This window comes from Anthonomus grandis, chromosome 7 (assembly GCF_022605725.1).
Source record: "Anthonomus grandis grandis chromosome 7, icAntGran1.3, whole genome shotgun sequence".
In the NCBI taxonomy this organism is placed as follows: Eukaryota; Metazoa; Arthropoda; class Insecta; order Coleoptera; family Curculionidae; genus Anthonomus; species Anthonomus grandis.
In genome coordinates, this window is record NC_065552.1 from 16,162,494 (window position 1) to 16,188,483 (window position 25,990).

General features: G+C 32.0%; 1 protein-coding gene across 2 annotated transcripts in view; it reads right to left on the reverse strand.

Moving 5' to 3' along the window:
- Positions 1-20,919, reverse strand: part of LOC126738158 (ATP-binding cassette sub-family C member 10) — a 97,550-nt gene extending 76,631 nt beyond the window's left edge. The window contains exon 1 of one of the 2 annotated variants that reach the window (XM_050443344.1): positions 20,765-20,919. The gene's annotated coding sequence lies outside the window, so the exon portion shown is untranslated. The remainder of the gene's footprint in view (positions 1-20,764) is intronic. The other variant, XM_050443346.1, reaches the window with a different exon arrangement.
- Between the last annotated feature and the right edge of the window lie 5,071 nt (positions 20,920-25,990).

Consider the following 25,990-nt stretch of genomic DNA (forward strand, 5'->3'; position numbering starts at 1 on the left):
ATTTTATTCACGGATGAATCAAGATTTTGTCTATATTCATCGGATAGGCGTGTACCAGTATATAGGCGACGTGGTGAACGGCACGATCAGGTTAATTTTTGTCAAACTGAAAGCTTCGGCGGTGGCTCTATCATGGTTTGGGGAGGAATTTCTTTTGAGGGTCCCACGGAGCTAGTACCTGTGAATGATGGAAGACTAAATGCTGACAGGTACATAACTGATATCCTAGAACCCCATGTAGTGCCCTATATGGCATATATCGGTGATAATTCTGTGCTAATGCATGCTAATGCTCGTCCACACGCTGCTAGAGTTGTTCGGCAATACTTAGAAGAGGTCGAGATACCCACCCTAAATTGGCCTGCACGTAGCCCGGACCTTAATGCGATAGAACATGTCTGACCATCTAGGATAGCAAATTCAGCAACATCCAGCACCAATAAGAACACTAGATGATCTTCAAAATGTTCTTTTTGACTTCTGGGCAAATGTGCCGCAAGAATACCTCCAGAACCTGTTTAGAAGCCTTCGAAGACGAATGGAAGCTGTAATTGGAGCCAGGGGCGGTAACACACGCTATTAGAAATTCATTGGCTTAAATAAAGTTAATTTTTTTGTATACATGTTTTGTAATTTTTTTTTGATTTTTGTATGTTTTGGTAAATCAAAATGTTTGTCCTCTGTAGATTGAACTGATTTAAAATAAATGTTGCAAAAGTCGTATTATTTGGTGATTTAATTATCAATATCAAAAAAATTTTAAAAAACAGGCAAAAAATTTAAAATATTTAAGTGATGCGATAATTTTTGTGAGGTGTGTATAATAATAGACTTCACACCATATTTTAAAGTAGTTTTAGGCATACAGCAAACCTTTTTCTCTAGGTTGGTACAAAAAATAATTAAAAAAAAAATTACATTCGCAAAAAAAAAACGATATATCCTCAACCCTTCCAAGTGCACTTTTAACCGCCACGACGCGACGTGGCGTCCTCTAGGGATTATTTAACTACTTCGGTTTTAACGTAGCGTTTTTGCGTTATTTTTCTGTTTCAGGTTGTCAGGCCCGTATTATATTTTATTCAAATGATGCATTTTGAAGCAATATAATGATGACGAGGTCAAATAATGTTAAGTTATATACATATAAACAATTTCTTAAACAGAAATTATTATTTTTATAAATATAAAGCATTTTACTAGTGTGTACTTGATTCGTTTTTTTTTAATTTGATATAAGACTAATGTAGCTATTTAGTAGTTTTATTTAGTAAGGCCTGTACTTATAGTTATTTCTAAGTCTTTTATTTTCTTTTAATAAAGATGTGAACTTAATACCAATACTTTTGAAGTCATGCATAAAATTTGTTTAGCAGACAAATAAGTAAAGTGAAGTGACGTAGTGACATTTACATATTATTTAATTTCTAATGTAGCGAAGGTTTTCGGGCCAGTATTTTATTTTATTTACCTAAATAATGCATTTTTTAAATGTCTGCAACACCAAATTATACTTTCGATTTTATGGAAAAATTTTATTAATTAACTTAATATTTAGCAGAAAAAGGGTTGACGTGTTCTGTCAAATATGGTATTAGTTTAATTTAAATTCTTTTTTTTTGTTTGACTTAATGCTTCTTAGTTCTTGGGACAGCCTTTATATTTTGATATCTATTTAAGTCTTCCATTCTCAATTTGATATATTATTATACAGATCGTGTTTTCGTTCGTTACTTATAGGAAACCGCATAGAGGCCAAATTTTGCAACGTCTCACGTGTACGAGTGCCTGCGACAGAGCACCGCCCCGGCCGGCCCGAGCCGAGGACGGGATTAGTAAACATCTGACTTTCGTGGGAGCTGCGTCGTTTGGCGACAAAATGTCCCAAAATATTACGCGAAAATCCAGGCATTTTTAAAATATTTATTCTAATGCGGGTTTTACAGACATGACAATGTGTAAAACCCGCATAGAATTGTAATCTTAAAATGTTTAATATGCTGTGTTTTGCATAATGAAAATTAAAGCGTCATTCTAATAAAAAATAAAATATCAACTCTGATAAAAATATAATAAAAAATCAGAAATAAAACTCTAATAAACTAACTTAACAACATATCATTTTTTAAATAAAAGGCTCAAACGACGAATGTATCCAAAAAACCTTCTTTCGCTAAACAAAAACTTAACCTATCGTAAAAGCTATTTCGCACCTCCAAAAGAGTTTCAGGTAAAATGGAATTAATGTATTAATTATGACAAAAGTCATTTGGAGACAAATCTGGAGATCTAGGAGGCCATTTAATATCGCCAGTCTTACTAGTAAGGCGGTTAGGAAAAGTATTTGTTAAAAATTCTTTTACCCTAGCCGCGTTATGAGCAGGACAGCCATCTTGCTGAAAATAAACCGATCCCAGGTCTACATCAGGTAGGATTTGAATGGCAGGAAGAACTTGTTTTTGCAGCAACTCAAGGTACTTTTGGGCGTTTAAAGTGCCATCAATAAAAAATTGCCCTATAACATTGTCGCCCAAAATACCTGCCCAAACATTCAATTTCTGAGGATACTGGGTACGAAACTGAAAACTTCTGTGCTCGTTTTCCTGAGACCAATAACAAACAATGGAAGGATTGTGTTTGCCATGTAATGGAAAAGAAGATTCATCAGAAAACAAAATATTTTTTAAAAAATATTCGTTTTCATTTGCCTTTTCCATCATGGTTTCACAAAATTCCATTTTCCGCCACTGGTCTTCAGGAAATATTTCCTGAGTTTTTGAATACTTGAAACATTTGTACCCATATTTTTTCCAGATACGAACAACAGTTTTATTGCTCATTCCCAGTTCCTCTCCAACACTTCTAGTGGACCGTGTCGAATCAAGTTCTAGGGTACTGCAAACCATTTCTTCCCGCCGTTCTATATCCTGGACCACTTCAACAGGTGGTTCTTGACGTTTTGTGTGGCATTTTTTACAATCTTGACAAAAGATGTCTTAAAATTTGTAACCACATTTAAAACGTTTTTGCACAAGGAATCGGTCTATTCTCAAATGTCACTGAAAACAAATATCTACATTGTACTGCCGAATTGCCTCCATTTAATTAGTTGAACTCTTTCGGAAGGGGTATAAACAGCCATAGTGAAAAAAAACACGAAAATAACGCTCAAAAATTATTAATGCAACGTGCAGTAACACAGCAAAGTGAGGTCTGCTGACTCCCGGTTTAAAAAATAAAAACGAAAAATTCCGCCGCCTGCAAGCCGCAACCAAGCGGTGTTGCCATTATTTTGGAGAATACGTAGCTCACGATAACACGATCTGTATATTTCTCAGCCACTTAAGTTCCTAAAAAAATCAAATTTTAAACATCACTTTAAGTGACCATCTTTATTAACTTTCCATAGCCTAATTAAATCAGCAATATACAGGGTCATTGAAAATTAAATTAATTTTTTTTATTTAATAAAATAGTAAAAAGTCTATAAGGTATTTTTTTTATAGACATTTAATTTATTTTAAAACATTCCTATACCCACGTATTTACTTCTAAACCGTAGCTACCCAAGTAGCCACGTTTTAGAAGTAAATACTTATTTTCCTGAAATCTGATAATTTTAAACATTTTTATTTTGTAAATTACTTAATTTTCATAGCTAGCTAGGTAACTGAAATGTCACAATCCACATAATCTTATTTATACTAAAAAATACTTCGTCGGTTATACGCAAAAGCACAGTATAAAGAACAAGACAGTAGGTTCACTCTCTTGCGGCCGTTTGAAGTAGGGACTTCTAAACAGTGCCGACTTTTTTTACGCGGTCGTTAATCATTATTTAGTTTCGACGGCAATCCTTTACGATACGGGGGGTGTTTGAAACATTTTTAATAAGGAATATTTTCGTACATCGCGGCGGGCAGCGTGTAATATATGGAATTTTTTGAAATTAAAGGCACTTTGTATTATTGTTAAAATGAAATTGAAAGAATATTATTAAGTATCTCTTTTGAACAAATAACTGTAAGAAAAACACTTGGTAGATAGCTTTAAAATTAAGTTTATTAGAATGTACACAATTAAATCTTAGCTTTACGTTCCTTTCATGCTCTTTTCTTAACTGACCAAGAAACTACCTACCTAATATTACATACACTTAATTAATAATAACTTCGTTAATATACCCATTTTTTAAATATTTAATAAAATTTACATAATAATGTGATAACAACACTCAGCATATGGAACTCGGTAAGAGTGAAATATAAAAAGGCAGTTAAATAAAAAAAACTTATTAAATGCCTAATTATTTGCTTTTTAAATAAAGGATGAAAGAACAAACCACTAAAATTCAAATAAAACGAAAATAGGTGTTTTACAACCTAGAATTCATATAAATATTCAAAATAAATATAGTTTTACATTGGGGATTATAGTACACATCAATATTTTGAAACTTAAACCCTTAAAAACCACCCTTAATGACGAAAAAAATGCAGTTTTAAGTATAGTTAGACGGTATAAGTGGCTAAAATTTATATCATTCAAATGATTGCAATGCAACTAATAATAAATCGGATAGCTTTCACTATTAAAAACCACCACTAATAACAGAATATTACCAAAAATTTTGCATTTTTTTAGATTAAAATCACGATTTAAAAAAAATATGTACTCTAAATCGCTCACACTTTTTGAATTTTTTTGTAGGATCTCAATTTTTCGAGATATTTAAGAAATACTGAAGAAAAGCGTGTATTTTTTTCTGTAAACTAATCCATTTTTATTTAAAAAAAAATGTATATCCCCTTTTACTCCTGCAGCCATCTACGCAACATATCGCCGGCATTTTTAAAGTACAAAATTTCCGCACAACGCTATTATAGTTCTAATATTGAAGACGCCCCTGTATAACGCAGTCGCCACCGGGCAGCAAAAAAGAGTAGCATCAGAAAGCGAGTGAGAAAGGCAACATTTTGGGCGGCGCTTAGAGTGATCCTTCTATTCTAGTTTATGTTCGGTGGCAAAAGTAACAAAAGATAAAAAAAAAATTAATGAGAATTTTTGGAAATGGCTACAATTATGCTCTAAATATTTTTTATAAAATAGTTTTCTGGTGGATACATGCGTCGCTCCTCTAATTTCGCTTTCATCTAGCTCTTTAAAATAGGTAATAACTCGCTGACATAACTCTTCTTTACTGTTTACTGGTGTTGCGTACATTCTTTCCTTTATATTATCTGACAAATAAATCAAAGGGTGTCAGATGGCGATCTTGCTTGCCAATCCTGTCATCAAACATGCAGTTCTCTTGTTGCACCACAGTGAGGCAGGGCTCCGTCAAGTTGAAACCGGCAAGTACGAAAATCTTGCAGTGGCAGATTTTCCAAAAAATTTCTTACAACACTTAAAATTGGCGAAATTTATTGGTTTGTCATAAATTAAAAGATTTACTTCATTATCTTTTAAAAGGCAAAATATCTTAAAACTTAATTTTTCTTGAAAACCCATTTCTTTTGTTGCGTGTGGATTTAATTTAGCCTAAAAATAATCATCGTTTCTATTGAAAATTCCCTCCCTGAAAAATTTTGCTTTGTTAGTCCAAATAATATTTCTTAGAAAGTCAGCATCTTCATTAATATGGATTAAAATGTTTTCACAGAATTCTACCCTTTTCAAAGCCTGCACTTTCGTGAACTTCTATGAATGCATTTTAGGATTGGCTAATATTTTTTTAATTGAATAATAAAACAACAAACCTAAATCATCCTTAGCACATCTAATTGAAGCTTGCGGATATGCAGTGAAATATGCCAATACATTCATAATATTATCTTCTTCATGGCTACCTGGCTTTGTTTCATTTAATTCAGGTTTTAATTTAGTCATAAACAAAATTATTTTGTAACCTTTCAAACTTTCGTCGATTTATTGATGGTAGATTATTTGATCATATTATTCATGGAAAATCAATAGTTTCATCAAAACCTGATTTAAGTAGTTAATATCTTCCATTTTAGACTTTTTAATTAAGTTTATCATAAAACACAATTATGCCATTTTCATGGTTAACTAAGTAATTTACAAAATAAAAATGTTTAAAAAAGATTATCAAATTTCATGAAAATGAGTATTTATTTCTAAGACACCACTATTTAGGTATAGGAATAAGATATATTAAATTAAAGGTATTTTAACTGTTCATTAAAATATAAAATAAAATATAAGGTATTCAATTTAAAAAAATGGACTTTTCGCCATTTTAGTACATGAAAGATATTATATACGCAAAATTATTTTATTTCTCAAAAACCGCTAGATATAGATATAGGAAAGTACGATTACAAAAGACTCAAAACTCTTAAGTTTATGCCAATAAAAATTCTTCACACTATACATTTATTTCAATGTGATGTTTCTACTATCCATACTTCTAGATTTCCTAGAATCCACAAGTTCGAGTAAATACTTCATAAAAAATCTGTCAATTGATCTTTTATTTTATCACAAAATACTTATTTTTTTTTTATTTTTATTTTAGAAGCGCTTTAATTTTGGTTAAGTTTCACGTAAACATTTAAATAATATAATATTTAAAATTTTAAATATAACATTTAAAAAAATATAATATAATATTTTTTTTCTTAAAATTAAAATTCTTTTTTTTTTATGATTTTAATAGTTTATTACAGCATGGGACGATTCTTTCACAATATAATTCTCTAAATAATAATAAAGTCACTTTTTTCAATTTAGTTTCATGTTTCCAACTTAATTGTTCATAATGGCGGAGATAGGAGATACAAAAATTCCTTATTTAAACATGGCGATTTATAATACAATAATTTTATCCCGAATAACTGCCTTAAAGAATGTTTCATTTGAAAATAAAACGGTATACGATAAAACTGTTTTATACCGAAGAATATATAGGCACTATACAACTGTTTGACTAGTAATAATAATATTGAGATTCACGAAAACTAGAGGTTGCCAGATCTTATATGGTACCTAATAAAAATTTAAACTTTTAAAACAGCTGATAAATATTTAATAGTAGGCGTTCTCGAAAACACTGATCCGGTTGACCCAATCATCAGCTGATATCACATATCTTTTTTCAATAGTGTTCATTAAAGAAAGATGCAAGATAATCAGCTTATGATTGGGTTAATCGCATCAGTGTTTCCGAAAACGCCTAGTAATAGTAGAGCGCTCCATAGTAATATCAAATATTATAGCTAAAGGCAAATAGATAGCTCATCTAAATTGAACGCCGCCGCCGTGAATCGCTCGGAGATAACAATGCCGGTAACCCTCGTGACGTCAAAAACTACAGTTCTAATAAATGGGAATATCCAATTATCTGTCACTTGTCAAAAATATCCAATTATCACTCACTATTACGTCATGTAAATCTAGCATATTGTAGTTTGTAACGTCACAAATCGTACAACATTGCTCTGATGAAAATAGGCCATCCTCTTAGTTTTAGTATAATGTCCTTGGTATTCACCTCTACCTTATTTCGCGCATGCACTTCATAGGTTGAAAACGTTAAAATTTAAAGCAAAAAAAAGACATCCTCATATCAATCATCTTGTCGCGCGGGCATATAGAATATGAGGGAAGTGTTCCTATTGGTTGGATTTTATAGCTTCAAAATATGTGGAGAGTAGGAGAGTTAAATAACTGATTCGTTTTCGGTATAATCTGTGCTAACTACTCACTATACCTACCTATTTTAAGAAAAGAGTTTTATAATTTTTTAAAACGCAAGAGAGAATGGGGGTTTACATTATTCTAAAAGAATATCGTTGACGTCATATATTTTTTTTAAATACAATGCAGGTAAAATTTTCTTCCAACTATAACATTTTTAGGTCAACGTGACAACCATGCTCCAAAAAGTTCAAGGACAAAGCGATATCATGATCATGGCATTATAGGGCTGTTTAAGGTGGTTGTGTGGAACTGGCGGCACTATACAACCTTTATAGAATCTCTTACATCCTAACCTCAAAAGTGAATGTATTTATTATTGTTATTGTGTTATCGCCTGAGATTTTAATTTTGCCTTTGTGTATAATAATAATTTTTTATACAATATAAGTTATGTTTAAAATAGTCGAGACTATTGAAAAGGGAAATAAAAAATTCACTGTTGTTCCCATGCGTTGGGAACAATGTGGAACCCTGTTTTGGCCCAAAAAATTTGCATATAAGTATCAATAGGAACTTTTATGTATTGGCAGGCCGTCAATGTTAAAGTTAAGGGAAATCGATTCTATGTTAGAAATATTCGGCAATGGCTCCAGTGCCTCACTCAGTACCGAGATAAAGCCATTGTGCCAGTAAGTGCCATTTTCTAAGGAAACTAGAATTATCGATTTGGAAGTTCTCAGTATTGTTCGGGGATCTTTTGGAGGAAATTTGGAATAGCTTCATTCCATATGGTAAAAAGCTCCCTTAATGCTGAATGTGTAATATTATAAGAGGTTGCCCAAGTAATAAGCCGCTTTCTAATTTCAATTTTTTTCTCAGTTTCAGAAAGCAATTTTGACCAGCAATTATCAAAAGAAGTATCCTCAGATTCCAGATTTATAATATCCATACTATTACTATTATTTGTGGATAATAGTAATAGTATGGATTTGTGGGATCGAAGAAATTATGTTCTCAAGCTCTGTGGTATCAGGCCTACTTCCATTAAAATTAGAACAAACAATCTTTGGATTACTTGCAAGAATTTGTTGATATTTTTTTTACAAGCTCTTTTAATATTGCCACTGCGGTTGTTAATTTTTTTCCACTGAGAATTCATCATTAAGTATTATTATTTTAATTAAATTTGTCACCCATTAAAATAAAATATTTTAGTGCAAAAGTGAGGTTACGGCATTCACTTCACTCTTATAACGCAGATCTGAGAACAAATTTATTCTGTCAGACACTGTTTTATCCTATAAGGCATTTATAAAAAAGAATGTCGTATAGTATATAAAGTTCACGTATAAAAGTGTTTTATTATGTTTTATTATTTTTATTTTTGTTCAATTCAATGCTATAAAATATTTATTATACAACACTATACAGCTTTTATAAGACAAGCTTAAGTAACTATTTTATTGTGCTCTAATATAGTATATTATAGAACTCTTATACAATAGGTATACAGGTCTTATAAAATTATATTTTAGATATTGTATAAAACTTGCTTATAACGTATTATATCATTTTAAAAGAAATTATCGTATATTGCGTTATAGGATATATCGTAAAAGCCACTATAAAACCATTTAATACAACAATTTTATTTATAAAACAAAATTATCGCAACAAAAGGCTTAATAAAAACAAACAGTCCCTAAAACAACGCTATTCGATTGTTATACAATAATTCGGTTCTTTTAGAATTTCATTTTGCTAGTTAGGCTGTATATAAGCGTGTGTAAGGGCATCACTAAAAAATCAAGCTGCCATTGGATCCGTGTACAGATCGCTTATCAATGGCCTAAAATATGTTCAAATAAAAAAATATCGTATAGTATAGCGTAAGCTATATTCTCTATTTTGGACGTTTCCTTTTTGCATTCAAGTCATGTTTTTGTTTTTTTTTTCTATATTAATCATCCATATTTAACATCTCTTTAAAACAACTTAGACCAATAACTATTGGCGTGAGTAGTAAGCATGTCGATTTTTGTATTCCTATCTATCTCATACACTGCTGCCGCGCCGCTGTAAGAAAGCCAAAAACCGTAATTTTATAATAAACCAGCCCTGGAATATAACTTTTGCCGGTTCAAGAATGTCTCTGCTATATCGGCCGCCGTAAAATAATTTCTTCCTCGCCTCTCAATGCTGCCCCGCAGCAGCTAGACGAAAGGATAGGTAGCGGAGCCTTAAAGGTTTTAAACCAAAAGCACAGATGTAAATAGCTCCGCACCTTGTGGAGCTATTTAAATCTGTGCAAAAGATTTTATGTCATTAAAATTTAAGTTAAGTGAACATTCGTATACTAAAATAAATATCTATCAAATCTGTTTGGCATCAATTATGTACTTTGTCACTGCCATTGTTTTTCCATTACTGTCTAGATTTTTTTTTGTAATAATTTAGATACTCATGAAACGGGCATATTTGTCGTTTTTGATAAATATCTTAATAATAATCCAGTAAATTTATATACTTGTAATAAAGTAATTTATTGGTATTTCAATTTCATTGTGATACTAAGATACCTAGGGCAAATATGATTAGTACATCTTAAGTCTCATTAAAAAGTAGCACGGTGTCGCGAAAACCGCATCTCTCTGTCCTTTATATTATATCCGGTATAATAACTTTAGTTTGAGTGGTCATATCCGAATGTGGTTTTCACCAAACTGTTAACATGTGTCCCAAAACGCATTCCCTCAGAGCTACAACCCGCGCCAATTACTTAAAGAAAATCGATTTTTAGTAATCGTAACTACAATTATACACAAATCTTTTGAAAATTTGCATTTCCTTATTTTTTGGATGCTCTTTTTATTTTCCGTCTCAAAAATGGGGTAAATTCAATTTTAGGATTCAATTTTAGGATTCAAGGATTCAGGGAAGCTTACCGTTCTGATGAATCCCCCCTATCTTATATTTCCTATAGGAAATGTAAAAATCTAGTAACAGCATCTAATTACCCATAAAAAAAAATATAACATTTTTGTCTTGCACTTTTTTGATATACATAATTATAAGAGTTTTTATCAAATCGCTGATAAATGAAAGGAAAGTATTATTACTGATTAATCTACTAAATTAGAAAAAACGAAGTGGACTGTGACTTTTATTTTTTGTCAAATCAAATAAATTTTATCCAATAAAATATTATATATATATATATTTTATCAAATAAAAAATGCAAAAAACGATAATTTTAGATTTTTTCATGGCTAATAAAATGGTGTTCTATAGACGAATTAGATAATTTTCAAATTTCTTATTGGAAACATAAGATCTGGACCGTCAAAAGGGTAAGCCCCCTGAATCCTTTCATAAAATTGGGTTTACACCATGTTTGGGACAGCAAATGTCGAGAGATCCCAAAACAATTAGGACTTTCTAAAGATTCGACGTATAACTAGTAGTCAGCTCAAATCTTCAAAATCAACAATTCAATTAATCGATTTTCTTCTGCGGGCGGTAAGGGGTAATAATTGGTATACGAAAATTTGTTATAAAATAGGGAATATGTGTGCTGAATCTTATTTTGCAACTCAATTTCTTTCTTAGAGAAAAAAATATTATGTATAAATTCATAAGGGTGAACCTGAAAGCTCTGAGGTAAAGTAAACTGTGCGGTAAGGGGTATTGTATGGTATACAACAATTTGTTTTATTGTTTTTATATATATAGGGACTATGTGTGCTTAATATTATTGTACAACTCGATTTGTTCCTGATAATTTAGCAGATGCGTTATTAATTAAAATGCATTAATATACCCGCCAAAGGGGTGCGAAGTGGTTGGGGTGAAACTACCGCTGACCCTTAGAAGATAAAAAGATATTGTATTTTACCTCAGGCAGGAGGTTTGTACCGGGTGTACAACTAAGAAAGGTCGCCGGCCATATCTGAGTAACTCATCGCACAGCGTAGGGAAAAAAATATTTCTGATAAAAGCGGCAAAAAGGAATTGCTAGAAATTATTTACTTAAAATTATTAAGTTCATACGATGACCGCTAGGGGGCGTAATACAACATTGAAATAGAAAAAATTGGTTTTATTGAAAATATTCAAAGTAAATGCTATAGAGAAGAATGATGCCATTTTGAAGTATGATAAATTCTAAACATTTTTTATTTCAAACTTTTTTAACCAATTTTTACGAGCCTGCTTTTGTTTTCAAGAATAATTATCAGGCTTTTATGTGGTATAATTTCTTAGCCGTTTTAGTTGTTGAGCGCTAGAGGGCGGTTTGTGTTATTTTGAACTTTTTCAGCGATTTTCTGGCAAATATTAAATACAACGATGTAATTTTTTTCATTTAGGCTAAAACAGCATGAAAAAACATAAAAACTAGCGCAAACCGCGACTTGATATCTTATTTTATTCCGAAATTATAAATTAAAATGTTTTTGAACAATGAAATCTGTCGCCGCGCTGGCATTATTGCGTCACATAGTCAATAGTAAGCTTTGGAAACAAATGAATTTGATAAATATTTTCGGGGCCATGATAAAACGCTTATGATCGATGTCCAATGTAACGTCGAAGACGAAGTTTTTGAAATCATTTAAGTTTATAAAAATGCCAAACGTAATTCCAAACGACACAGCTTTTGATATGCTAGCAGTGTATTTTGAGTTAATGCAAAATGCACGCATGGCAGCCCGTATATATGCACAAAGACATCCTGACAGAAGACACTATAATCATAGAGTCTTTACCGGTTTAGCTACCAGGCTAAGAAATACTGAGAAATAATGAAATACTAATTATTCGCGGCAATATTCATCGAAGACGAAGGCGAGGGCGCATAGAGGCAAACGTTATAAATATGTTGGCATATATTGAAATAAACCCTCACATAAGCATCCGAAATATTTCTAGGGAATTGGAAATGTCCGTCGGTACAGTAGAAAATATTCTGAAAGAGCACATATACCTATTTTTGTTTGTTACAACACTAATAAGCATCCTAACATCTTATATTTATTGTTTTTTACTTAGACTTCATCCATATCACGTGGTTCTGCACCAAGCGCTTCTCGAAAGAGACATTTGATAACAGACTCAATTTCTGTCATTGGCTGTTGAACATGGTTACAGAAGATACCTGATTTACCTCAAAGATATTATGGACGGACGAGGCATCATTTAGCAGTGATGGTGGTGTAAACCTGCATAATCTGCATTATTGGGCAGAAGAAAATCCCAGTTGAATCCGCGAGACTCAACACGTCGATTTGGAAACAAGGGAGCAAATAATTTTCCAACATGATGGTTGCCCTGCACATTTTGCAGTTCAAGTTCGTCAATACTTAACCAGGCAGTATCGTTTGTGGAAAGGAAGAGGAAGTATATTTCCTTGACCTGCTCGATCCCCAGATCTGACTGTCCTAGATTTTTATCTGTGGGGAAGGATTAAAGATTTAGTTTTTGCCACCCCACCCACAACACAGAACGACATGCAGGACCAACTGCAATAAATTCCTTATGCACAGCAGAAATCCAGACAGCGGTTCTGTCAACATAACAGAACGACTTCGACTGTGTATTTAAAATGAAGGAAAACACTTTGAGCATCTAGGACACCATTAAAAATATAAAATAATTTATTTATTAGAAAAATTTGAGTTCTGGTAAATAAAATAAGATATCGAGTTGAGGTTTGCGCCAGTTTTTATGTTTTTTCATGCTCTTTTAGCCTAAATGAAAAAAATTACATCGTTGTATTTAATATTTGCCAGAAAATCGCTGAAAGTCCAAAATAACACAAACCGCCCTCTAGCGCTCAACAAAACAACTAAAACGGCTAAGTAATTATACCACATAAAAGCCTGATAATTATTATTCTTGAAAACAAAAGCAAGCTCGTTAAAATTGGTTAGGCCAATCAAAAGTTATCAACAATTTTAGATATAAATATTCAACCCTAGGTGGGCCTATTATTAGACAGATTAAAAAAAAAAGTTTGAAATAAAAAATGTTTAGAATTTATCATACTTCAAAATGGCATCATTCTTCTCAAGGATTCACTTTGAATATTTTCATTAAAACCAATTTTTTCTATTTCAATGTTGTATTACGCCACCTAGCGGTCATCGTACGAACTTGTAAATAATTTCCAACGATTTCTCTTTGCCGCTTTTATAAGAAATATTTTTTTCCCTATGCTGTGGGATGACTAGTTACTGAGATATGGCCGGCGACCTCTCTTAGTTGTACACCCGGTACATAAAATTTTGGCTGCCAAAATAGCTGCTAGCTTCACACAAAATCAAATTGACTGCTGAAACTTTTGGCTGCCAAAAATTGGCTGCTAACTTCACACCAGTTGCCATGAATGCGTTGAAAGTTTTAAGTTTTAATCAATTTATCACGGAAAATATTATTCATTGGATTTTATTACTTGAATCTTTTACACGCCTATTTAAAATTTCCAAACCAGTATTTTTGACATTTAAATTATTATTTTAAATAGCACCTTATAATGAACAACGACTTTTTTGAAATACAGTCAGTTAACATTTCAGATATTAGTTAGCACTAAAATTGCACTCGACAAAATGTTATGTATTATGTCAATTGAAAAATATTTGAAGAAGGCGTCAAAACGCAGCCTTCTATTCAAGAAATCAAAGCCTTTTAATTAAATTTGTTTATTTATGTGACTTAGTTTTTTCTAATTAGGCTTATTAATTATCAACCGATTTAAAAACTAACCATATCGAATTATACGGAAAAAAAACTGCATTTCAAAAGTGGTTGTTCCCAATAATGTGATATTTAAAAAAATAAAGTAAATGCCAAAATTATTGGTTTGGACATTTTAAATAGACGTGTAAAAGATTTAAGTTGCAATTTATGCAATGAAATATATTTTTCTGTGATTACTTGATTAAAAATTAACTTTCAACACATTTATGGTAGCATTTGAAATTCATTACATTCTCATTTCCTCTTAGACTCATCAAAATTAAACAAAAAAAACCATGGTCTACTAAAAGCTTACGCTTGTCTTCTAAAAATATACGCTCCTTATCACACTTAAAAAAATTCTCAGACAGTGTGTTCTTCCACGATTACGTAAGGTTGTACAAAAAAATTTACCATAAAACAATAAAGGCAGCCAAGGACCTCTATTATAATAAAAGGATTTCTAATTCTGCAAATGTTGGTAAGGAGACTTGGTCTATTGTTAATGATTTAAGGGATAAGGCTTCTCTATCTATCAAATCCTAACCTTCACCGGATAACTTAAACAACTACTTTATAAATGTAGCGAAAAATCTCATGAATACCGTAACTCCTTCCCACGATCCTCTCTCATATCTCGCTAATGAGAATTTACATAATTTCTTTCTTACACCCATAGCATTAGAAGAACTACGCAGCACAATAAAAGACATTAAAAACAAATCTTCATCTGGGGCTGATGGTCTAACGCTCGAAATGTTTTCAAATCTCCCGGATATCACTTTAAACCATCTTACCAACTTGATTAATATGTCTCTTCAGATTGGAATCTTTCCAAGCTGCCTTAAGACGGCAATTATTATTCCTTTACATAAAGGGGGCGAGAAGGATCAATGTTCGAACTACCGCCCAATTGCACTTTTCCCAACATTATCGAAGATTATTGAAAGACTGGTAAAGAAACGACTTTTATCCTTTTTGCTTAAATATAAAATTATAACCCCGCATCAGTTCGGATTCTTAAGTAACAAGGGCACCAATGACGCTATGTTGTCCCTCTTTAATAATATATACTCCAGCCTAAACAGCCATCTCTCTACAGCAACAATTTTCTGTGATTTCTCTAAAGCTTTCGACTGTGTAAACCATAATATCCTAATTAATAAATTGCAGCACTATGGAATTAGAGGAACACCTCTCGAGTGGTTCATGTCATACCTGAACAACAGTTTGTTAGGGTTGATTCGATGACGTCTTCGTGCAAGCCAATAGAATGCGGGGTACCTCAGGACTCAGTTCTAGGCCCTATTTTGTTTCTTCTATTTATAAATAATATTGCTAATCTGGACATAAATGGTAAAATTTGTCTCTTTGCGGACGATACTAGTTTTTCTTGGAGCAACTTAAATATGGTGGGTCTTCGTAGAACCATATCTCGTGACCTAGTCACCATTAAATCGTCGTGCGATTCAAATCTCTTGTGCCTTAACGTCTCAAAAACTAGAGTATTATCATTTAGCGGTGCGTTGCAACCTTTTGTAATTAATAACAACAGAATGGAGGTCGTTGATTCCGTAAAGTTCTTGGGACTGATGGTAGACAACTTTTTAAAATGGGATATCCACATCGATTACTTATCCAAAAAATTAAGTTCTGCATGTTTTGCTCTGAGATCAGTATCCAGGGAGCTAAGTTTGGCAACGGCTATAACAGTTTATTATGCCCTGTTTGAGTCGCACCTCCGATATGCCCTTCCGTTTTGGGGTACGTGTGGTGCGACTCAATTTGAACGCATATTTAAGCTACAAAAGAGAGCTATACGCTATTCATTAAGACTAAATTACAGAACTCACTGCCAGGAATATTTTAAAAAATTTAAAATACTAACTCTTCCTTCCTTATTTATATTTGAATATATTATGTAAACAAATTAGTAGTTTGCTAATAATGTTTTTGTAAACAACTGCCTTTTGCCGACTTTGTATACAAGTGAATGTATATATATTTTATAGATTTTAAGGAAATGCGACCTAAACAATTTATAAAATTGTTAAGTTTTTTGTATGTTTTGTTGTATTTTTTATTTTTATATATTTGTATTTTTTGTTTCGTCTTTGTGTATATTTTGTTTGTATGATTTATTTAAATAATAGCTTTGTCGATAAAATTTTAAATTTTATGATAATAAAGCATTGATTGATTGAACATATTGAAATAACTTGTCAAGTGGAGCAAATTCCAAGACAACGCCCTCTAGCAGATTTTAGCAAAAACTGACAGTAATATTTTGTCGGTATAAAATTAAATCAATTTAATCAATAAAGGAACTAAAATCCGTCCACCCACTCAATATAAAAAGACCACTTTATTATTGTGGTAAATTTTTGTTAAATGTTAAACTTTTTTGTGTGAAAATTTTTGTAGATTATTAGGATATTTAGGGATGCCCGTTATTGGAAGTTTCTAGGAAAAAATTGAATTTTGAGTTTTAAAGTAGCTGTAGCGCCCTCTAGCGGTTGAGCAATGACCTTGAAAACATTTTCCAACTTTTTTTAAGCCACTTTTATAAAAAAAATTGTCTAAGATTTCATTATTATTATATTATTGTTCCATGATTATCCATGGCTGTAGATACCTACAGCTGATTACCTCGCTTAAATGGCCACAGGGTACAAATTTATAAAAATAACAAAGGCAACAATAACAACTTTAAAAACTAAGTTGATATAAGATATTCTTTTTAGAATCACCCAATGAGTTATTAACACTGAATTAATAAACTCTCTGTATAAAGATCTTAGAACATTGAAAGACTAGAATTAGTAAACAACAACTTTGTTTGAGTCCAACATGTGCACAGGGGCAAGAGGGGTGTTTTATTTACAAACATATGAGCCGATTCTCTGTTGTCAAGTCGACACAAATTTCCAACGGAGGAAATTTTTAGCTATATTTTAACAAACATTATAACGTTAATTTAACTTATTTCTGTTATATTTTATAGGAAAATTTAAAATAAAAAGTATAAATACTACAATTAACCTATTTTAAGAATAAATATAATATCCTTAAGCAAAAAAAAAACAAAATTATTAACATTCTTATCCCTAAAACTGCTTCTAAAAAATTTGAAGCGACAACACCGGAGCTTAAGCGCCTAAACCATACGCGTTGTGTCATCTGTCAAACGGCTTTTTGTTTATATTCGAGATTCGTGTATTTTCTTTAATTTTTGGTTTAAAAAGGAAAAAAGGCCACGTTTTAGTGTTTTTTTAAATTGCTAGGATGGCAAAAACTTGTGTCGTTTGTGCCGCATCATGATAAAAACGTGATTCAAGCCGATCTTTTCACAAGTAAGTACCGATACTTTCATAACATCACATCATGGGGTAACCATCATCATAAACGTAGAATAGGGGATCTTATAGATATAAACCTAATATATGTGAAAGTGTGCGTAAAATACCAACTTTATTTTTTTCAACAAATATTTTTTTGAACATATTCATCTATTAATAGGCTATAAAAGATATAAAACTAGAATTTTGTCCCTGGTTTTATTACAGGATTTTATGTTTTTTTTTGTTGTTTTGGCAGAAAAAATGCATAATACCTATGTATTTATCTATATATAGTTTGATATCTATGTATAAAGTTAATTTTGTCTTTCTTTAAAATTTGTTCCATAATTTTTTTTTTTTTTACCTTATTGCAACTTACAATAATATATTTAGTAATTGGCACCACATATTAATTTATTACTGTAATTTTTTTCTGCTTTTTGATTAAATATCAAATACTTATTATAGATTGCCCAATGATTATGCCCAAAGGGAACAATGGGTTTCATTAATGGAAATCAACACATTTAAAAAGAACATATTTGTTTGTTCAGATCACATCCTTAGAAGTGATATAAGGGAGATAATATTATCAGTAGCCAGACTTTATTAAAAAAAAATCAGCTCTACCTCAAAGGTAATTTTTTTAAATATATTTTTCTAGTATATTTATAGGTATGAGTATATTTTACCTTAGAATTATTGATAAAGGTTTGCATGCTTTTATTTACTACATTATGTAAGCTAAAAAAACCACCTTTTAAAACTTGTGCTTGGGCTATGTTGTAAAACATACAGCTTCTTCACAAAAAGTATTAGTGTTACTCATATAAGATTTATTTATACCTAATACTTATTAAATTAGGTATGTGTGTAAAACTATTTTTTTACTGGGATTTCTGATGCACTGGTTAAAAACACAGCAGCCAATAATTCAGTTAATTTACCAAGTGATTTACCCTTCAAAGCTACAGGGGTAGCTTTCCTGAAGAGTGCAAAAACTTCTTTAGCTTTCAAAATGGTATATAGTACAAACAGTGAAGCTAATATACTTACTTAGACACGTATGGATAATTAAAATAGATTAATATTCTTGATACACCAAATTTTGTATAATTACAGATCTGATCATTCATCATCAACAATAACTGCATCTGAGAATTATAGTTCTACAGTAACCGTGGAGTCTAGGTCAACAATTACTATTTCTCATCCAAGCCGTTTTTGTTTAACTGCTACACATTCCCTGACTCTGCCAAGGTAAAGGTTTAAATACACTCAAAATAGACTACTAGTTTTATGCCATGTATCATCCTATTCTATATATCTTATTTAAAAGTGATATGGTATTTTATTGTATTATATTTGTTTAATTAAATGCAATTAATCAAATGTATGACATTACAAAGATTCTCTATAATAACATACATTTTATTGATCAATTGGATTATCATAATACATTTTTTTAATTTTTTCTTTTTAATTTTGGTAATACTATATTTTTATGTATATTATTCTAGGGTTAAATTAAAAATGATATCCTGAGGACCTAAGCACTGATGATTCCACCGTTTCAAGAGCTTAATCACTTGTCACCAGATTATGGAAAAAAATAAAGAACAAAAAATTAAAATTCGAAGATTGCATCAAGCAAATTTGCGCCAAAGAAATTGAATTAGATGTCTCAAGTCATTATCAAAATACTTACATGAAATAATAACATGATTTTATGGAAAAGCCCAACATACTACATATTTTATTTGACTTGTAAAAGCACTTGTTTGTATATTACTACTAATAAACTCTCTAATCTAATCTATTGTACATAGTCTTTATTCTTAGCTTTGTTTTTTAGTATAAATTAATATGATATAATATTTGGTATTAGGTATTATATAGGTCACTATTAAATGTCTCAAAACCATTATACAGGCTAAATACTCATAATAAAAATCTTATAACCTACAAAAAACCTGCAACTCCTTCACAATTTGAACATCCTTGTAGTTTTAACTTTTTCCGCTGAAGCAATACTGTCCCTTTGAAAAAGTCAGCAGCATAGAAGTATATATTATGTGATGTAAGTAAGTGATGTAAAACTGAGTTTTGTCCAATATAACAATAACAATAAAATTTTGCAAAATGTTAAAAATTTGTGTCTTAAAACATGATTTATTAAGAAATCTATAATATTATATTAATAAAATATTTAATTTCCATAAAAATGCTTTGACAAAAATGCTGCCTTTCATTAGGACCTTCCTCTAATGAAGTCCAATAAAAAAAACACATAAATAGCTCATAAATGGTAATATTACTTATACTCAAACTCTTTAATTATTAATTAATAAAAATTTATCAGGTAAATATTTGTTGACGACGTCACTGGTAAAGAGTGCTTGTATCTGTGACATAAACAATGCGATCGAGCGGCGTTGCGATGCCATTACCGTTTTCTCGTTTCTTCGTACTTTATTTTCATTTACTTAACTTATATTGACTTCGATATAGAGTATCTTATCAAATTTATTTTTAAAAAATGCTTGATATTTTATTAAAGGGGAGCAGTAGTATTGTTTTGTGCCTTCGGAAACAACTGAAAATTTGTATGATATTATAAAGTGATTTTTGCCATTTCTCTATAAGCACTTGGCATCATTGCATCAGAGATGTTGCAAGCAAACAAACCTGCCCATAGTTCCACGGCATGCTACTTCTAGCCTTTCAATGTTCTAAGATAAAGATTAATGTTTATTACTGAACTTGGCAACACCACATTCTATCTATTCATAATGTAATATTCTTTGTAATGTTCTTAAATAATTATTAGATATGAGAATATGACAGGTTTGAGTGAACCTGTTGAATGATACTCACTTTTATATAATATATTCTTTGAAGAATGGAATATTAAGACAAACAATAATGAACCTAGGAATCAAATACAAATATTTTGATTGAATAATTGAATAAGTTTTTTATTGATTAAAATACATAAATTATATAAAATTTAGTCTTACCCTTTGGTTTATTCAATAGAACACAAATGTTTACCACATTTAAAGCATCAAATTTGATGAATTTCGAAACCCAAGTATGTAAAAAGTCATATAAAAATCAAAATTAAATTTTCGTTTACATTTCTAGGTTAAAAATTGACTGACTGCACAGCTGATTCAGCCCAATGACATCATAACCATAACAAAATGTAGAACAAAAGAAAAAGCTGAAAACTGTAAATCATAGTCCGATTGAAAGGCGGAAACTTTTAAAATAGAATAACAGATGGTGCTGCAAACAAAACAAGAATCGTCTGTGTATCATGAAAGGTGTACTTCTAAGAAACACTGAGATTGTTTTTACATTTGTTATTATACAGGGTGTCCGGAAGCTAGATGCAATCCTTTAAGGGGGTGATAGCTGACTTAATTTCAAATATTTTATGCTTAATATGTGTAGGTCGAAATTTGTTTATAAATTTTTTATGGCAATTTTTGCATTTTTCTCAAGAAATACCAAAATTTCACACTTAAACGGTAATAGAGCGCAAGTTACAATTAGTATCGGAGTTTCAAAGTTTATTTTGTTTTGTCTAATGTGTATTAATAAAAATACGATCAATTTCAAGCTTCTGTATAAACTTATTAGAAAAAATAGAGATATTGAAACGAAAAAAATAAATATGGAGTTAAAATAAAAATGCTTTGTTTTATGTTTAAATAATTGTTATGAAAATGCTTTCGTCGTTCAAACCTCTCTAAAAATATGCCTAGCTTCTGCCCTTTATTTTAAGATATCACTCATGCCGATGCCTGGCCAATTCTCAGAATTATGGCCTCTTTTGTGAGGCAGGTCATGTAAACAAAACTTACTGGATTGGTTTTCTATTATGGGACAGTTCAGGTAAACATCCAGGTAAATAAAAAGTAATAAAAACAAAATTAAGCAGAGGTACCTAATAGTAGATACTGTAGGGTAAGGGGTACCTAGTAGGTACTTTAGGGTGGGGGTTACAAGTTAGGTACTCGCTTAATAAATAAAAACGTGTAATTTTAGCCTCTTGTTGTTTAGTTTCACTCTCGCCTCTAATTTTGTAAGATTATCAACTTCGTTCTGATTGCATCCACTGTTTTTTTAAATCGAGTTTCTGCCCGTTTTATTAAACAGTATTGTAAAATGGAATTTACCAACCAAGAGTACGCTGACATTGTCTTCACATATGGACGCGCTAACGGTAATGGAGCTTTGGCACGACGCTTGTACCAGGAACGTTATCCAGATCTGAGGTTACCAAACTTCAGGGTGTTTCAAAACACCTTTCGCCTTCTTACTGAAGTTGGCATTGGGAATAATCCGGCACGTGGAGTCAACCCTGGCCATAATAATGTAGAGATTGAGGAGCAAATACTGGAAGCTTTTACCGCAGACCCTACTGCAAGCGTCAGAAAAGTAGCTGAAGACCTTGGCCATTCTAGATGGAAGGTGTGGACGACCATGAAGAAAGATGGACAGTATCCCTTTCATGGTACGGGGGTGCAGGGCTTACAAGAAGAAGACCCGACCCTGCAAGACGAATTCAGTTCTGCCGCTTTTTATTGAACATGGACATCGAGGACCCGTTATTATAAGTATCTTGTGGACAGACGAGTCCAATTTTTCCAGGGAGGGTATTACCAACTTCTACAACCTCCACGAATGGGCTGCCAAAGATGCAAATCTGCACTGGAAAAAACAAAAATCATTTCAGAACAGATTTTCGGTCAATGTGTGGGCCGGAGTAATGGGCAGGACTATTATTGGGCCACATTTTCTACCAGAGAATTTAAATGGTGCCAACTATTTAGATTTTCTACAAAATGATATCCCCGTTCTTCTAGACGAAGCTGGATTATTGGAACGAGAAAGACCAATAATCTTTCAGCAAGATGGTTGTCAAGCGCATTGGTCCTTGGCTGTCAGGAATTACTTAGACGACTGTTTTCCGGACGGTTGGATCGGTAGAGGCGGAACCTTTCCTTGGCCTCCTCTTTCGCCTGACCTAACTCCGTTGGATTTTTTCATATGGGGCCGGGCAAAGGAGCTTGTATACACCACCGAAATAAGAACAAGAGAAGAGTTGATTCGCAAAATAAATGAATCATTTGACAGGATGAAAAAAGATATGACCATAAGAGTAACCACCACCGAAGTAACAAAAAGGGCTCGTGCCTGTATTAGAAATAATGGATTGCATTTTGAACATAAACAATAAATAGTTCAAACAAAATTGTGTTTTATTTAAAATTAAAACCTAAAATAACTCCACAATCGGGGCTCTAATGCTTAGTAGGCTTATAAGAGGTCTCAGTCTAATAATTTTTGTTTACATGACCTGCCGCACAAAAGAGGCCATAATTCTGAGAATTGGCCAGGCATCGGCATGAGTGATATCTAAAAATAAAGGGCGTTTCAATGTCTCTATTTTTTCTATAAGTTTACACAGAAGCTTGGAATTGATTGTATTTTTATTAATACACATTAGATAAAACAAAATAAACTTTGAAACTCCGATACTAATTGTAACTTGCGCTCTATTACCGTTTAAGTGTGAAATTTTGGTATTTCTTGAGAAAAATGCAAAAATTGCCATAAAAAATTTATAAACAAATTTCGACCTACACATATTTAGCTTAAAATGTTTGAAATTAAGTCAGCTATCACCCCCTTAAAGGATTGCATCTAGCTTCCGGACACCCCGTATATGTTGAAATATATATATGTGTGAAAAAATACGCAACTCTAGTTTTAAGCAAGAAATATTTTCCAAACCCGAAAAAAAAATTTTGTACGACTTTTGAGCATTACAAAATAAACAAAACTAGTTTTGCGCAATTTAAAATGCACAAAACTAGTTTTGAATATTTGTAAATGACCAGCTCTAATTCTGCTTTTTTTATTCAATTAGCGCCAGCATGGGAATAAATTAGATATAAAGTTGGAAATGGTATTTAAATTAAAAATATTCTAACAAATACAAAATCAAATAAATAATTATTCTTTGGTAAGTATCCAGTTAATTTAAAAGTATTATTTATTTAAACAAGAGCTTGAATGATGAATTTAGAATTACAGAGGACATTTTTCTTTCGACAAGAGCATGATTTGCTAATACACTTTTTAATGCACATACATGAAATAAATCCTTGTTTAGACCCTGATATATTGGTTGATGCTGTTCTAAGTGATATTTCTTTGTCAGTGTTGTCGCCAAAATTGTTGTTCTCTATTATCTATATAAATATTAATATCAGCCAACTGAAACTCGTTTCTACAAAAATGTTTTTGTAAAATTCCAGACTTTGTTGCTAATTTGTAAAACCCATCATCAATTGATTGAACAACTGCCATTACATTTCGTGGTGCTAATCTGCCACGATCCACGTCTGGTATGCGTACAAGGACATTGTCGCCAACTGAGGCTGGTTTAAATCTTTTATTTGATTGTGCGAGCATTAAATTGGCTTGTACTTCCAAACCTCTTTTAACATTTTCACGATTCGTAATTATATCGCAGGAACGTTGGCAAAGAAAACATTGAAACTCTGATTCCAATTCGTTGTTAACTTTTAAAATGCTGCAGGCAGCATGAATTTTTCCTTCAATTCCTCCAGCAATTTTCCACGATGGTGTTAGGCTTTTGACACACAGTACATAACGAAAGTTCATTTTCGTTTCTCGTGTTTTCAATGGCTATATTAACTTTAGAAGTTTCTTCTTCTCCTTTTTCTCTATCTTGAATAAAATCCTGCACTTCATTATCCGCCATATTTTTTAAATCGATAATAGAAAGTTGCACTTCGGTATCATCCATATTATCCTTGTTGACTCTAAGAACTTGCACTTTACTATTTGCCATATTTTCCCTATAAATCATAGAAACTTGCATGTCATGTTCAACTGTTTCGGTTTCATCTATAGATCCTATAGTATTTTGAAGTTCGTTGCTTTCATTTAACAGTTTTTCCAGATCGTCTTCAGTTTCCAAAGAAGCAACTAAATCTTGGGGCAAGTCAGTATCCTTTAAACCATTTCTCTGGGCGCAACCAAATATAGCCTCGTATGGGGATCGCTTAATTGCACTGTGGTAGCTTCTATTTTTTTTTGACTGGACGAAACACAGTCCATCGGCCCAGTGTTTTGTATTTTCATCGGACATCCAACATATAAGAGCATCTCGCACATCTCTGTTACACCGTTCCACAGAACCTTGACTCTGTGAGTGGCGCGGTTTTCCGTGAACGATTTTCAAATGTGGCCACTGTCATCTTAAATTATTAATGACCTGATTGGAAAATTCATGGCCATTTTCAGAATGAAGTATTGACGGAGCTCCAAATAAACAAAAAATTTCTATTAGGTTTCTGGCAGTTTCTACAGCAGTTTTATTTTTCATTGGGCGTAGAACACAAAACTTAGTCAAATGGTCTTGATAGTTCAAGATGAATTTGTAGTCTCCATCTGGGTCGGGCTGCATATCAATAAGATCAACTTGGCACCGAGAATCCATTAGTTTACTTAAAATAGGCTTAACAACGATTCCCTTTCTAGGTGCCGTTTTTTTCAGTTGACATATTTCACACAGTTTTAGGTATATGTTAATAGTTTCTCTAGTAATGTTTGCGTATTTTTTCTTTAGCTCTTCTTCCAATGCTGAAACAAAGTGCGTGCGTTATAAAAAAACTTCTAGATTGAGATCTAACGTGCCGGTACCGGTGGCATATTTATATCTATCACACGCTATCGCTCATCCCGAGAGCCGAACTTAGTTTCTTATCTATCACATGTCATGCCAAACGCGCCTTCATAACTATCACCTGTAATCGCTAAATAAACTGTATTTTAATTTCCTAGTGAAAACAAGACAAGCGCTCTCCACTACGTGACTTCAACTCGACGTTCAGTCCAGTCACAGGTATATGTGTCTCTCTCGATGGCATCGTATGTGCACAATATTTATTAATGATTGATAATTCAATCTATCGTTAGCTTTGTGTTCTTGCCGATAGGGGTCAGTATAGGACAACAATTTAAAAAAAATGTGTTTATGCAGGATTTCTTCGAGGAAAATAGTAAACAAGAAAAATAAAAAAAAAGGAAAATAAAAACTGTTGTGGTCTTACTGCCAGTACTGCCAATTTATGAAGGGCAGAACAGCACGTTTTATTTTTATTTTTGGGCCTGGTTTTTAAGTTAACATCAAAAACAAA